Below are 17,062 nucleotides of genomic sequence, written 5' to 3' on the forward strand. Positions count from 1 at the left end.
CTATTAAAATTTTTAGGTGGTAAAATATTTTCTTTAGGAGATATTTTCAGTACACTATTACCACTTCTATAGCACACTACTATGTATTAAAAATTGAGTTCCAACAAACAGGAAGATAACTGAGGATGATTTGAGAAGAATATATGGATTTGCAATATTTCATCCAGAATCATGCAGCTGAATGCTCCTCATTCGTGTGGCAAAGACATCACAAGTGACAGAGAGTGGTGACTTTTGTCTGTTATAAAAATGTTGAAGTGGAGACACCTGCCACTTGTACAGCATTAGCATACTGCAGTGGCAAAATTCTGTTTGCGATGCTGACACGAAGGAAATATATAAAGCAAATGTAAATTATTATTTGAAAATATTTTCTTTTTATGGATTTCTTTTGAGAAGAAGAAAGTTCATTGAACATAGGTTAAAGCAAAACATTACATGTACATTCGGTATAAGCAAAGCATTTGTGGAAGCCAGAGTAAAAAGGATTTCGCTACGCACTCAGAGCGTGATGGAGTAAGCCAGTCCCCGTCAAAAGAGAAGGGGGCAGGAGAAGTGACGGTAATGAGTACTGTTGTGACCTACCTTCCAACATCAACTTCACCGCCTCACCCATTCCCCTTGACTTATAAGAGTTTCAAGATGAGTGTTTAACTTGTAGTTTCAGATATTACAAAAGCTTCAGGCAGAGCATTAGAAAAGCTTTACATCCTATCAATAAACCAAGGCCTGAGTAGTACAAATGCAACTATTTGTAAAATTTTTATTCTGGGAAATAAACCTATAAGTCTACCATAAGTTAGGTGTTGGTGGGAGTTCTAGGAAAGAGTGACTGTCTCAAGAGAACTCACTACTCTCGCGTGCGCTCTGGGTCTAACCATTCAGAGAAATCAAGTGTCCAGTCCATCAAAATGGGAGCTCTGTGAGTGGACGCAGCACCCGAGAAAGCGGCGCTCTGAGAGGCAGCCATTTGGCTTCCCAGCTTACCGTAAATATCTGCCATTTAATTTGTGGAAACATTGATGAATTTATTAAAATCAATCACAGATAAAAATCTACAAATGTAGTTTCACATATTTTTGTAGAAAAGATACTCAAAATACATAGACTCTAAACAACACAACGGTAACAGAATGAGCATTTCTTTATTTCTTTACTTCTAAGTATTCCTCGTGTCTCATTATGATTCCTCCTTTCTGTGTCTTTCCTTCCCCTCATTTTACAGCTTATCTTCCTTCTGCCATCCTATGCTATTTACATGTTTAGTTACAATCATAGATTGCACTCTCTGTGTCTCTCTGTCTCCATCTGTGACTGTGTCTCTGTCACTGTCTCTAGTTTGTCTTCTTTCACTCCGCGGAGCTGTGCTGAAAGTTGTCTACATCTCCTTTGGAAGCATTTTTATTGCTAGATTGTATTCCATTGCATGTATGAGAATTTGTCCACCTGAGCTTCCCTTTGGTGATTGGTTATTTCCAGATATTAGCTGTTGCAAATCAAGTGACTGCAGATACTCATGTACCAGTTTTTATATGAGCACATGCAGAACTTTTCTGAGACAATCAGCTACGATACCTGTAAGCTCACTTCTGACTATTTCCCTTCTCTCAGGGTTTTTCTATTTCCTTTGCACTTTAATTTTTGATATGTAGATTTTGAAAAGTATTTCTTCACATACTTTATTGTTCTTATTTCATAAAAATTAAAGGATAAATCTGATCTCTTACATGATTCTTTATCTGAATCAAAGTCTTCAAAAGTTTTCTGTTTTGCAGATCACGTATATTTTATTGATTTAGATGACAGGGCCTTGTTCCAGAATGCAGAAGTGGTCTTTGCCATTGTTTTCCTTATTGCCTCTTTCCATGAACTCCAACACCTTCCTGTCCTAACATAGACATCACCATTATGATAGAATATGAAAGGTCAAGTAACTCAAAAGAAAGTGTGCTCACATTTCAGGCTGAATGTGCTGCAGAGGGCTCTCATGTGTGTTTCAAGCGCAAAGCATTTGTAAGTCAGTAAATGTATTTGAGCCCTTATGATAAATTTCTGCCACTACCTGAAGGGACTGACAAAGACTTTTCTTCCCATTTTAGTAAAGGAAAATTGACATGAAGTCATATATCTTTCATTTGGAAAGAATATCTGCTCATGTCCAAGATCATCAACAATCTAAATGAAGCTTCCTTGGTTCTCTTATATTTCTCTGCGCCATTTATATTTCACCAAGACCATTAGTATATTTACCATTTGTCGATCGTCTAGTCCAAGCAGCACAATTCAATCCAAGTTCTGTGCCACGAACAGATGGCTTCATTCCAACTAACTTGTATTAAGTCGGTGTAGTTCTGAATAGCATTATTAATACATTTTGCTTCCAATCTGGAATGATTTTGAACTGTGTCTGTTTCTCTTTTCTTAATGGGAGAGGAAAGAAGAATTACCCTAGACCACATTTCTTGGGTCACAATATGAGCACAGCAGGTTCCACTCGGACTTCAGTTTGGTTGAGTCTGTGCAGTACTTGGACATCTGCTGGGATTCATCTGGTTTATAGGCACTGGTATAGTGAAATAAATGGGAATATGTTGAGATCCACCAGTGCTGAGTCATACGGATCTTTAACTTTGGTGATATTTAGAGCCATTTTCCTGGATATGGTATAGTTTTGATATATTTTCTTGGAGAGTATACTGGGTTGATTCAGGAATCTGACTAAAACTCCATATTCAGAAGTCAAGGAACATGTATGAGAATAAATATATCCATTCCAGTTATATTGTGGGAGGCCAGGAAAGTGATCACCACATGAATCCAAGGAACCATGGACTTGTCATGGGTCCAGCCAGAAACTGTTCCCTAGGGCTGGGAATTTAGCTTAGTGGTGCTGCTGCCTGCCTTGCAAGCACAAGTTCTCAAGTTCGATCCCCAGCACCAAAACCACCACCAACACCAACAACAACAATAAAACAGAAACTCTTCCCTATGTGTGATTAGACTCATTTGTTACTCCGCTGTAGACAGAATAATGACACCCTATCGAGGCACCTATCACTGGAACCAGTAAATGTGTTGCTACATGCTGATACACAGTTTCACATGAGATTAGGACAACTGCTCTTGAGATTGTAAAAATTCACTTAGTTTATCTCGGTGGAACCAACATACTTATAAGACCACTTAAAAGTAGATGAGGGATGCCTAGAAAGTCAAAGGAGGAGATGCAATGCAGTGCAAACAGCAGGTTACAGTAATTTCATTCAAAAACTAAGCTATATTTTGTTGGCTTTGAAGAAAAAAATGGGCTCAGGAGCCAAGAAATGTAGGTGCCCTTAGAAGATGGGAAGAGCAAGGAAAAAGATATTCCCTTAAAGCTTCCAGAAACTCATCTGTGCCCATGACCTTGACTTTAGTCCAGTGAAATTTATTTTACAGTTTTGACCTCTAGAATTATTATTTGTTTTGTTTTAAACCACTACTTTGTCGTAATTTTTACAGAGGCTGAAGACACTACTACAGCATGCTAACCTGGTAATGTAGTATTTCCTATATAAGAAGGTCAATGTCACCATTTCATCCAACAGTCTGTAAAGTGTTTGAGTACTTGCCTTTTTCCAGTGTATAGATATTTTTCAAAAGGCCATAAGTCCCTACAGAAAAACATGCTATGGAGTATCACCAGATTTCCTAGATTTGACATTATAGATTCACTTCTTAAGGAGTTGAACTCTCCTATAGTTACTGTTTTCTGAGTCTAAAAACTCCTTTAAGTTGAGAAAAAAAAAACTGGACAATTATTGCAATTGTTTTTAACTGTGGAAGCTTCATTCAACCTCCTGACCACCCTTGATTTCTTCCTATAAATATAGCATTACTCGCGTTGAATGCCTGTCACTATCGCTCTAGGGTTGATAGAGGTTTTTCAACCATCCCCAGAGTTCTTTGCAGGTCAGGTACCCATGGATGCCAATCAGATGCTTCTACTCATTAAAATAATTTTTTCTCATTTTACTTTTGGTGATTAATCACTACCTCCTGACCTCTATGATTTCATAAATCTACTCTTTCCATTCTATCAGAGAATTCAAGTTAGCAACAGCGTCTCATGCTCCACACCTCATCAAAAGAGAAGAATAACTAATGAGCTTGTCAGGTACGCTGCCTCCCTTCCACTGTGTTTTTCTAATCATTGTGGTAAATACCTTGTTCCCCAAAGTCCTGCACAGAACATAACTGAGTGGTGAATTTTCTGGTCTTATATAGCACTCTACTGCCCTGACTGTTTCGGTCGCTTTTTCCTCTCTTGACCAGGTAGCTCTGACAAGTCCGTACCATTCTGGGTAACTTTCTTATGCGGACATCACTCTGTGCTTTGTCACTGCCTCCAAGCTCTCAAATGCAATTCAGCAGTATATTTGCACTGGCTCTGGGGATTTTATTCACATGTTAAATTCTGGGCCGTGGGAGAGTTCTTTCATAACGCTAAATTCTGTTAGTAAGTGTGAGGTGTTATTTTTTTTTTAAAAAGAAGTACCATAGACTGAGTGATTGTAAACAACACCAATTGTATTTCTCTGAGATCTGGCAGCAGGAAGTTTGAGGTCAGACTGCCAGCATGATCATGTTCAAGGTGGCAGTGCTCTTCCTGGTTACAGTTTGTTTAAATCAAATTTTCTCCTTCCACGGTGAAAAGAACAATAACTAGTTCTCCAGCCTCTTATTTTAAGAGCATTCATCAGTTCACAATGGGTCTTGTGATTATCACCTCCAAACGTTGTATCTCCGATAACTATCACATTGGGAATACAGATTTAAAATCTAGCTGAGGGGGCACAGACACCAATCTGTCACATTCTCCTTTGTTCCACTGTATTTTCCATTTGTCTTATTGTCACCTTCAAATCCAGCCCATGCATCCTCTTGTTCCTGCGTCAGTGTTGGCTAGGTCCTGTGAGAGTCCGTGGCATAGTGGATTTCCTCTTTAGCGGTTTTGGCATTTGCACAACAGGGTTATATGATTGAGTTAATCAACGGCCTGGTGGCCAGGAAAAGGCATGAAGGCAAGGAGACATACATTGCCTTGCAATGCAGACGTTTTGGCATATTTTCAAGCAAAAATGGTGCTCTGCACATTTATAGGAAGCCTGGACCACATCTCTAGACCCACAGCATGTGGGAAACCTGGAGATTCAACAATTTCAGCTGTACAATTTATTTGTTCCTGTTTCGGTTCTCAGAATTTGGCATTTGGACCTTGACATTTTCACAGCTACCTGCTTGTTTCAGTGTCTCAGTTATTCTTTCAGCTGCACTAATGCTTTGATCCTTACATGTTTTTCAGAAGAGCAGATGAAGAGTCCTTCAAGAGGCATCTGTGAGTCTCTCTGCCTTCTGCATTTGGCTTTTATTTTTTGTTTGCTTTTCAACACCTTTGTAGAGAAGTGATTCGTGTACTATGCTATTCAGGTATTTAAAGCACACGATTCAGTGATTTTTTCCTTTAGCGATAGAATTGTGCATCTATCACTACAGTCAATTTTAGAACATTTTTTCAGTCCCTCTAAAAATGAGCCCTTGGATTTTTAGCTATCATCTCCCAGTCCTCTCACCTTTCAGCCCTGAACATCATTTACTTTTTAGTGCACGCTAATAATACAGAATAGGGATGTTCATCTCAATGAATTGCTACATGAAAGTAAAATACCTTGATTATCTTTAATCCCTTTACCCCACCTCTTTTTCCTCTTTCTGCCACTCAACTCCATTTCCGAAACTCTACATTCTACTATACTATCATATCTCCTGCTTTGTTCACATATATTATGTTTTGTTTGTGTGTGTGTGTGTGTGTGTGTGTGTGTGTGTGTGCGCGCGCACATGTGCGCATGCGCACGCTCACGTGCTCTTTGGTCTCTAATATGTTTCTCATGTGACAGTTAACTTTATGATTCTGGTTTGTTTCACTTAAAATGATGGTCTCCAGTTCCAACCATATGCCTGCAAATAACAATTTCATTCTTCTACAACGCTGAGTACTATTCCAGTGTGTATTCATACTACATATTCTTCATTACCTGTTGACAGGCATCTAGATTGTTTTCCCAGCTTAGTTATTGTAAATTTTACCACTATAAGCATGTGTATTTATGTATGACTACAATATGCTGTCTTTAATCTTTCAGGAATGTATCCAGTAGGGGTATAGCTAGAACAAATGTTATTTCTATTTTTAAGTCTTTGCAGGACCCCCATACTAATTTCCATACTAGTTGAGCTAATTTACATTTCATCCAACAATATAGGAGCAATCTTTTTTCTCTATATCCCTGCCAGCATTCAATGATGTTTGAATTCTTAATGAGAGTCATTCTGACCAGGGTAAAATGGAGTCTCAATGATTTGCATTTCCCCAAAGACTGAAGATGTTGATCATTTTCATCTCTTTATGGGCTGTTTGTACTTCTTTTAAGAGGGGTGTATTCAGTTCACTTGAGCTTTTTGCTTGGCTTGTCTGTTTGGGCGTTAATTTTTTTAATCATTTACATATTTTAGATTACCCTCTATCAAATATGTAGCTAGCAAATATTTTTTCCCATTTTATAGGTTTTCTCTTCACACTGTTGTTTCTTTTGCTGTATAAAGGTCTTAAATTTAATGGAGTTTCAGTTGTTGATTCTTGATATTATTTCCTGTGATATTAATCTGCATGGAGCATCAGGATTGGTGTGGGTGGTTGTGGAGATTTTGTAGCTAAGTGGGAGCGAGCGTTCTAAGTGATCCTGACAGATGAACCATGAGTGATTCCACTTTGCGAGGGGAGATATGAAATGTGTTCTCAGCTCCCATTCCAGGAATAAATGACGTTATGCGCTTGTTTCCACAACAGACAACCTCATTTTTGTTGTCTACATGCTGTTATTTATTTATGAGGGTGAATCTGGTGCTACTCATTGATAACTTCTATGTCACTAAATAAAATTGAAGAATTTAAATGCACCATAAAAAATCTTTCTCTATTTGATCCCATTCCACATTGTTAACCCTACCAATAGTATGAGTCTTTTAATAAGCATTATTCACGAACCAAACGGGACTATATTTAATTTTCACCAAGCTGTTCACTGATCACATCTGTATTCCACTATCTTCCTTGACTAGTCTTTTAAACATATTTATATAGTTTATGACAACAGTCTGTATCTTAGAGCTGAGGTTGTATATCATATTTCTAAATAATAGGAACAAAAATTTCCAAGTCACCAAGAATCAATTTGGAAGAATGAAACAAACACAAGCAAGTTCCGTCTTTGGAAAGGAAAGAATTGACTACAAATATTTGGGAGATGATCTATATTTGGGAGATGGCCTATGTTAGTGTCTACTTTCATCGTGTCAGAAGGGAGGTAATAGATTAAATCATGCAGAACACATTTGGGCCACCCTTCTGTCTCCCCACCTGTATAAATGATAATGGTCGTGCAGCTTGGAGACATTAGTACTTCTAATTGAATTTTATGAGCTCATTGCTTCCAAGGTAATCATGGAATTTGGATGCAGGCCGCTCAGAAGACAAACCCAAGCAATTGCTGCTAGTGTTTCTGAGGCCACATTGGGTCTGGTTTGGGGAGCACTGTTACAGTGAAGTGCTATTGCTAAGCATGTCAGAAAACTCAAGCATACGTATGCATTCCAGCTTCCTCTTCCCTTTCAGTTTCCTATTCTGCTGCCTACCAGAAAAGGCAAACCACAGGTAGGGGCTAAACAGCTGTAGTTTTCAACGTCTTAGCCTCAGTATCACAAAGCAAAATGGAAAAGGGTAACTGTGCAGCAGAAGTGAATTAGCTTGCAACTGTACCAGCATTTCATGAGAGTCCAGAGTGATAAAAGTACTCCTTACTCTGTCACATTTAGGCATAATTCAGGAGAGTATCATTATTGTCCTTGGAAAGCTACTGACCTGCATATCTCATGCAATGCTGAATTTACTTTCTCTTAGCAGGGTTATTCTCTTACATTCACTCCAGGAAAGGCTTTTCTAATAATCTTTAAGAGAGGTTACTTTGTTTATTTATATTTCTGATGTAAAATAAAATGATTCCTGAGAGGTTAATTTATTTTAGTGCTTTATTCCATTTGCAATGTATAGATTACTAGCTGATTCTATTACAGACTTAACATCTGTTATATTTCTTACTTGTATGAAATTTTGTAAAACAAAGTCTTGAAATTTGACCAATATATTTCTCAATACTGCTAAGAATAATGCAAATTATATATACTTCAAACTATGCAAAATGACATTTGTACAAATATATAAATGTTATCTAAGAACATATTTGTTCACAAATTTGTTCACAAAAAAATTATCACAGAGAAGCATTTTTAATGGAGTACATGTTTATGGAGAAAATCATTCTATGCACACATTTTAAAATCAGGGAAATGAGAATGTAAGAAACATTTAAAAGCTGTGGAATTTCTGTAGAATTTTATTAATGAAAATTTCACAGCCACATACAGTAACAAATACATTTCAAAAATAATATATGATGATAGAGATTATATTTAGCCTTTTTCAGAAAGCTAAATATACCACATTTTTAACTTAAAATATACACTAACTAATTAGTACAGACTCTGAAGGCTCACTAACCCTGTAAAACTGTAAATATATCTCCATGGAATAAGAGCAACACATAAATTTCCTTTAAGATATGCATCCACTTTCTCCTCGAAGTAGCCATTCTTCTAGGGTGAGCAAACCACAAAACATTCAAGCTCTGAAGAGATACAGACACTGATACTTGTGTAGGAGTTGCTGTTTGTAGAGAAAGCTATCCAGAAATCATTTAGATACCAAAGTCAAGTTGACTGCATAATATTGTGCATAATTTGCAGGGAGTCTCCGATTTTGCTGTCACTCACTAACAATGTGCGGTTCTCGTATGGCTGTGACCTCTCTCTCCAGCTCTTTCGTTGTGAAGAGGAGTATCCTGTGTAAACTAAAACAGAGATCAAACAATCTACTAAAATATAGGGATTACTGTATGCATAAATGTAAAGGGGACCCTCATACACTAAGTCTACTTTAACAATAAAGATTTTATGCTGGAATACTTTCCAAATATAACTGAGCCATTTGTGCATTTCTGGGAGAAACATTTTTTGTTAGAGGAAAATGCTAAAATGCACTAAATTTTTATGACTCTCAAACTTATATATAACATGTTTTCAAGATTATACTAATGATTATTCTATCATTCTATATTTGTATATTAAATTTTATCCACCTTTAAGAGTAAGTGAAGATATATATTGGGGTAATAAAATTAAGTCGATTAAATCAATTAAACCTGCTCTACTAATGTATTGAAGTCAGGGAAATGAATTTCTAAGTGATCAAGTCTGTTAAACTCCACACCAATGGAGTTTGTTTCTTCTTAACAAATGAATGTGGGTCATTGTTTTAAGAGAAATCATATGACATTACATATACATGTATGTAAAGCAGCAGATACCTATGTAGATGTAACAACCAGACATCAGTGAAGAATGTGGCCTGGAGAAAGAGGTACATTGAGAGGACACAGAGGAAGTGCCTCTGCTCTTGGTTGTAGCCTATTTACAGCTGGGCCCTGTGAGTACATAATGCATAGCTAATAAAGTACAGTCAGTCTCATCTGTACAGTGTCAGGGACTGCGTGGGCAACTACATTCGCAATCCAATACGACAAAGAGAACATTTTTAAATCCATGGGTCCTGCATGATGTTCAAAACGTGTACATTCACATGCATCACAGACGGGAAATGCAGCCCTGAGGATAAGAGAGGTCCCTAGAGGGCCAGTTGACCCCGGTCCTCCGGGAATGGTGGAAGCTGAACACCGTATGTTTCTGTTGCTGTGGCCGAATGGCCTCATCCTCTGCAGCTGAACCAGCGGAGACACAGGATATCTTCCTCACTTGCCCCGTCTGCCAAACTGCTGGTCGAAGTGTGCAGGACCCGGGGAAAGCAATCACCCCAGAGACAAGCGCCTGGGCAGCTGTTTCTGCTGAGGATGCCCCAACAACTACACTCAAGCTCCAGCGAACAGCTCAGACCACTGAGCAGCCGCGGGCCTGAACCCTGCATTCAGGGCAGAGAAGCACAGCAGAGGGGCAAAAAGAGACGGCTCTTAAAGAAACGCAAGTTCGTGAACCTAGATATTAACTCTAACATGAAAAACAGTCACAGGGGCACGTCACGACAATGCTTTACGGCATATAGGTAATTTTCTTGTGTAATTTTAAAGTGCGAATCCCCCAAAAGGTCAATTTTTAAAATCTTGAGTATGAAGGAAAAGAAATGTACCTACAGAGTCAGAAATCAAAGGGGAAACTAGAACGCAGAAGCCCCATGGAATTGGGGTGCTGCTGGCGAAGTCCTCCGGGGGGGCTAGAGCAGGGTACACGATGTGCTGTGTGAAGTCCCAAATCCAAGAAAAAATTTTATATGGATAACAAGAATTAAGAACATGAAAATCCAGAAATGAGAAGAAAAGGCCCAGGAGAAATGATGAGAAAGCCTAGGCAGAAAACTTTTCTGGGTTGAGAATCAGAAAATTGAAAAGGCTCACCTGGTTGCAGGGAGCTGGTTAGAAAGGGCAGATGCAGCCTTTGCTGATATAGCTACAGCGCGCAGGCCTGGAGAAAATGCCAGGAGCTCGCGAGCAGCACAATCACGATCACACGGACTCCACGGAGATTGCAGGGCTGACCCTCACCCCGCTGGACTCGGCCGACAGGTTAGCGGCCACGGATCATTTCACATAACAGCCTCTTAGTTTTGCCGAAAGCATAGCGCTGAGCAAGCCAGGGCAGCACTTACTGCCTGGGTCAGGGACGGTGTGACAGCCGGAGCGGAGGCAATGACCTCCGATTCCCCATTCCGGGCTGTTAGAGCCGAGGCCAGCTCTGCGCAGGGAGCAGACCTTCGGGGTCTGCCATTGCACAGAGCCGCAGTAGAGGCCACACATTGAAAATAGTACATAAGATCCTGATGAGATAGCTGTCATTGTGAAATGGGAAGAAAAGGGCCAAAGGTGTAGGGAAAGTGGGAAGGGTAGGAGAAAGGTAATAAGGGGGGAAAAATAGGAGAAAATGAAAAAAATGGAAATAAAATGTTTGTAAAGGGGTAGGGGAGGAGGGCGTGAGGAGGGGGCAGGGACAAGGGTTAAAAATGAGAACCAAGACCTGTCAGGTAGGGGTACAAGATCCCAATAAAGAATGCAACTGTGCTGTATACCTAAAATGTACCAATAAACTCAATGAAGAAAAAGTAATAATAAAACTACCTTTCTCGTGCATCACTCCTTCTAATATAAGGTCCATGAACACTTGAGGTAGAATAAAATAAAGTTACATTGCTTACTTAAGTACAGTAGTAAAATGAGGTTTTTTTTTTGTTGTTGTTTTTTTTTTTTGGTACCAGGGATAGAATTTAGGTCTTTAACCTTGCAAGGCAGTCGCCAGAACCACTGGGCTAAATCTCCTGCTAAAATGAGGTTTTTAACTGTTTTCTGTCAATGGCAACATAACTTCTTTTTCTCTTTCTCTCTCTCTTTTTTTTTTTTTTTGGTACGAGAGATGGAACTCTGGTCCCTGTGCTTGTAAGGCAGGCGGTGGAACCACTGAGCTAAACCCCTAGCTCAAAATTCTTAGTCTATTATGTGTTGATGAAAGTCTCTCTGATCTCTGAGATTATCCTGATAAAATGGAATCCTTTGGGATGCAGACAGCATAAAACAGATGTTCCCCAGAAAAAATTAATTAATGAAATTTGATGAATTTGTTGCCACCCTTACTTTCAGAAAACTTTAAGACACTCAAAAACCTGCAGAATTTTTGAGCAAATCCGAAGTAGGAAGGAAAAAGGAGCAAGATTTTTTAAGTACTGTAACTTTCCTCAGAAATGTAATTTATTTTTATCTCAGCAAATTGAAATAATTATATTTCCTGAATACATACATTGTCTTGAAATTCTCCTATTTATTCATTCATTCATTGTTTTGTTGTGTTTTTTTCTGAGACAAGGCCTTGCTATATAGACCAGGCAAGCCTTGGACTCATGGAGAGCCTCCTGTCTCAGTCTGAATACTGGTTATATATAGTTCTTCACCACTACACCTGGCTCCTAAATTGCTTTGTTAAAGTTGAAACTTCTCTGGTTTTCAAATATTATGGTATCAGTGCAAAAACAGTTGAAATGTTCCCTTCAGAAATTTATTTTTGACAATTTAAATTAATTTGTTTTTGGAATTGTCAAGGTGGATAAAAGCATTAGTTTGTTAACTGAATTGTCCTTTGGATATGCTTTAAATTTTTCTTTTGCATTTCCATAAATTTTTATTCATTTATTCCACCAGTTCATATGTCAAAATACCAGAAAGAACTCTGCGGGGCTAGGCGTAGTACTTGAAACACTGGTTCAGCATTGTACAAAAAATATGCAAAACTGTGATTCATCTTACTACTGTTAAAATATGTCTAATAAAGTAATGATGGAATATTATTTTTCACACAATTGCTAAATATAGCTTTAAATTGAAATGCCACACTTCATCTACTCTTTGGGAAAACACATAGTTGAATGTTATAGTCTGCAATATGAATTGGTATATTTCCGGACAATAGTAAAAATTTTTAAAACTTTACACTTAAGGGCCAAGGATGTAGCTCAGTGGTGCCTCGCCTGCCTGGCAAGCACAAGGTCCTGAGTTTGATCCCTGGTACCAAAACAAACAAACAAAAAAACTTTACAGTCGATATTTATGATTGAGATATTCTACAATTATGAATTAATGTTTTATGCAAGCAATCAAATCAACCCTGGTTTATGAACAAGAATTTTGGCTGAATTTTTTAAAGCCTCTAAAATTAATACTATCTAAATGTCTAACAATAAATTATTGATAATATGCTCTAATCTTATATTCAACCATGCAGTTAAATTCAGCATTGAAAAGCTTACATTTGTATGTAGTAACATAGAAAATGGTCATTCTTTATTATTACATGTAAATAGTTGTGACGTTTTAGTCTAACATAAGTTTTTATTCATGGCAATTCTTGCCTTTTCCCATGCTTTTATATATTATAAAGACACTCAAACATTCACGGACCCTTATTATAGATTCAAACCCCAAATGAAGGCACAAGGCTCAAGTTATCTTTTTACTTGATTTGTTCTGTGTGAAGTACAGAGAGCTACTCAGAGTCATGGTTTGGTCACTTTACACGTGGGGAGACTGGAAACGTAAAAGATGTTCTTAATTGAATTGTTATTTTATTGTACAGATGCTTAATGCTAATCTTAATATAAAACTTACGCATAACATTAAATTTTTGATGCAGATTCAGAGCAGCAACAGCAACAAAGGAGGTAGGGAGACAGGGATAGCCTCAGTGTTGAAGCACATGGAGTTAGGCTAACGGACACGTAGAACTAATTTATACATTTTTCTCCCATTGAGTAAAATAAATTTCAAGAATATATCAATTGGATTTAACCTTTTCAGAGTAAAGTACACTTAAACTTATGAGTGAGAGCAGAAAATGTTGAAATGTAATTTCTTAAAAATAACCTTATATCTAGGCTCCATAATTTAAAGTGAGCACTTAAATCAAGCAAAGCCTATAAATAACCAAAAATGCAATGATTTTTAAGAAACTTTCACCAGCAATATATCACAAATAATAAGAATTATGATTTGGCTTGGGAAATGAAGCTGTTGTACCAATATCCTGGTCACTTATACTTATTATACCCTATGCAGAATTTTAGGACCATGGCATGTAGCACAACACAGTGGATATGATAATTCCCACCCGCTACATATTTTCGCATTGTTAAGGAGCCATATATATTGAGGAAAATGCCATTTGTGATGTTGCAATCATTGTTTACCAAGGAAACACTGAATTTAATTTGTTTCTTTAAATTAATTCAATTGCAAAGAGCAACTAATACAACTCAACAAGCCCAAAACAGAGTGGAATGGAACACAGTAGAACAGAATGCTTTATTTGCTTTTAAACTGCTTTCATTTTTCCTTCAACATTTACTAAATAAATGGGTTCTTTCTGAGCCACTTTTACTGGTGTTTATTTTTATCTCATTGTGATGTGAAAATTAAAGGAAGTAAATGAAGTAGAGCATGCTGCTAAGTACCTGGCATAGTCATTTCACAGCAGGTATTTCAGAGTGTGTATCACAGTCACGCTCTGTCTTTAATTCCAAGCTTAAAGCATTTCTTCATTAACACACACACACACACACACACACACACACAAAACACACACACGAGGAATACTTTATTCAGCTCATAAATTTTTCACATATAGAATCAATAGTTGCTCTATTCTACTCAATTTCTGTTCTGGTTGTCAAGATAATAAAATTATTGGTATTGTAGGAGAGTATTTGCCACTAATTAGATCTATTTATTTATTTATTTATTTTTCTTTTCGACTAGCCTTTTATTTTATTTTTTTCCTCATTGAGTTTATTGGTACATTTTAGGTATACAGTACAGTTACATTCATAATTGGGATCTTGTACTTCTACATGACAGGTCTTGGTTCTCATTTTTCCCCTTATCCCTGCCCTCTTCACCCTCTCCTCCCTTCCCCATTTACAAATACTTCATTTCCATTTTTTTCATTTTCTCATTTTTTTCTTTTCTATTATTACCTTTCCCCTACCCTTCCCACTTGCCCTACACCTTTGCCACTAATTAGATTTATATTGGGACAATATGTGAGCTCTAATTTATTTCCAAACTCTCAATTGAATAAGGTTAAACACAAGTGAATCTTAATATAATAATAAAATAAAAACCAAGATACATCATGTAAAGGTACAAGATCCCAATGATGAATGTAACTAACTGTTTTGTATATCTAAAATGTACCCATAAATTGAATGGAAAAAAAAAGAAAAGAAATGATAAGAAGTAAAAAAAAAAAACAACTCAGTGAAGATTTCCTTTGGGATTTGTGCTCAATATTAACTACTTTTACAAAGCATTCATGAAGAGTTAAAAATAAAGAACAGACTTGGATTCCGAAATATAACTATAACATCCAATTACTGGGTGGCTACTGTCCATTTTATATTAAAGCTCACCTTGTGTACTCATTGTTAAAAATAGTTGCTGTACTGAATATGAAGGGGTGCAGGAGACCGTTCAGAACACTCTCTTCTCCGTTTTGTCCCCATATTTTCTTCTTGTTTGGAGACACTTTCGTCTCGTGCTGTACTTCTAAGAGTTGTCCTCATCTTCGCTTTCCTAGGGAGCCATCTCCTCAGAGGTCCTATTGCTCCTCTAGCTCTAGCACTTCTGGCTCCAAGGCCACCGCTTGATTTGGCAAAACCCAATGGGTTTCAAATCACTGAAAGCGGGTTTGAAATTCATTCTCATGAGTGGAAGTCATGATGAAGAATTTGGAACACTTTTAAGGTCGAGATTTCCAATGTAACTGGTTAACTGACGGATGCGCTACGTTGTCAGTTGACAACCCTTTGTGAATCTGCTTGGAGGTTGCACTATTTTCTCTCCTGAGCCTTGGTGGAAGTCTACTGATGTGTCTTTTGAGGTCCCTTCAATAAATTATTGGCATCTCATTCAGTAAAAATACTAAAAATCAAAGAATATTCATTATGAATAATATTTTGAAGATTAGTCACAGCTTTTGTTGATGTTCAGATTCAACTATTATGCTATTTAAAAAATTATTTTATAATTAGGGAGCACAATGTATGTGCCAGGCACAGGAGTCACACTGGTGAGGGAAGGCAAGAAGCCCTGTCCTCATAAAGTGTACGCTCTCTTAAAAGAGTAGAAACAATGAACACAAACATGGTAAAGAATGCAATTATACATTTGTTTGGAAGCAATCAAGGAATTAAGTAAAGAAATATAATATTTTAAGATAAATCGCAGTTGCTAGGGTTGAGATGGAATGAAACAAAGGAACCACAAGCTGTTAAGAGTTTTAACACATTTTTATAACTGTATTTAACAAGATCATGACTTTTAAATAAGCAAAGCAGACTGAAAAATCACAGGAAGAGAATTTAAGTAACTAGAAGGTCTAACTTTAAAAGGGCAGGCACCATATATAAATTAATATGTGTCAAGTAAAAAATAATTCACTTTTCAGATTTGCCACTTCTTTATTAACTTTTAACAAGTCAATATCTTGGAAAAGGATGAAAGAAACTTAATGACCCCTGAATAGTATACCCTACATCCCCCAAGCTGAAATCTATTTCAGATGATTTTGGCACATTTTCTAAAAATTAAGCTTACTAAAATTGGCTTATATTACACCTTAAATCAAAGCAAACTAAAATATTTTCCAGGACCCTGCTCCTTAAAAATCTGGATCCAGTCCGTGCATATTTGAGACACAGCAATCTTAGGGCTAGGGGGGAAGGGTAATTTATTTTATATTTGCATTTTATGTTATTTTATATACTATATAATTTTTATATATTTTATTTTGTGATGTCTCCTGAGGACGTGATTGGCAATTTATATACATAAAGTTACATGTAGTTAAGATAAAAACAGTTCCTTTAGGAGTAAATGGTATGATGCAGCACATTTCCACATAACGCAAATACCATTTAACATTAGCTTTTCGTAGTTTTTTATCTTACAAGTTCACAAGATGCTATGTAAAGCTCTATATTAAACGGTGGAGATTTTCAGTTTTCTAAGAGCTATACATCCCTATTTCATCAAGAAACATTTTAAATGTATATTGTCCTTGTTTGAATCGCTTAACCAGAGAGAAGTTGTTAAATACAAATGGATGTAGATTGTTCTTGGGGAAATGCAATTAAAAACAAAATCTCCTGCCAACCCAGAAAATCTGTCCACAAAGGTAAAAGAGAAAGGAAACAGATGCATTATTGAATAAGCATTAACTTAGAATGTGATAAGCATCCCAGGCAATCCATTAAAGAAACTGCAAGGACAGAAAGAAATCCTACCCTTTTATGTAGTCAGGC

Source organism: Fukomys damarensis, unplaced genomic scaffold (assembly GCF_012274545.1).
Source record: "Fukomys damarensis isolate Sample0158 unplaced genomic scaffold, DMR_v1.0_HiC HiC_scaffold_1, whole genome shotgun sequence".
In the NCBI taxonomy this organism is placed as follows: Eukaryota; Metazoa; Chordata; class Mammalia; order Rodentia; family Bathyergidae; genus Fukomys; species Fukomys damarensis.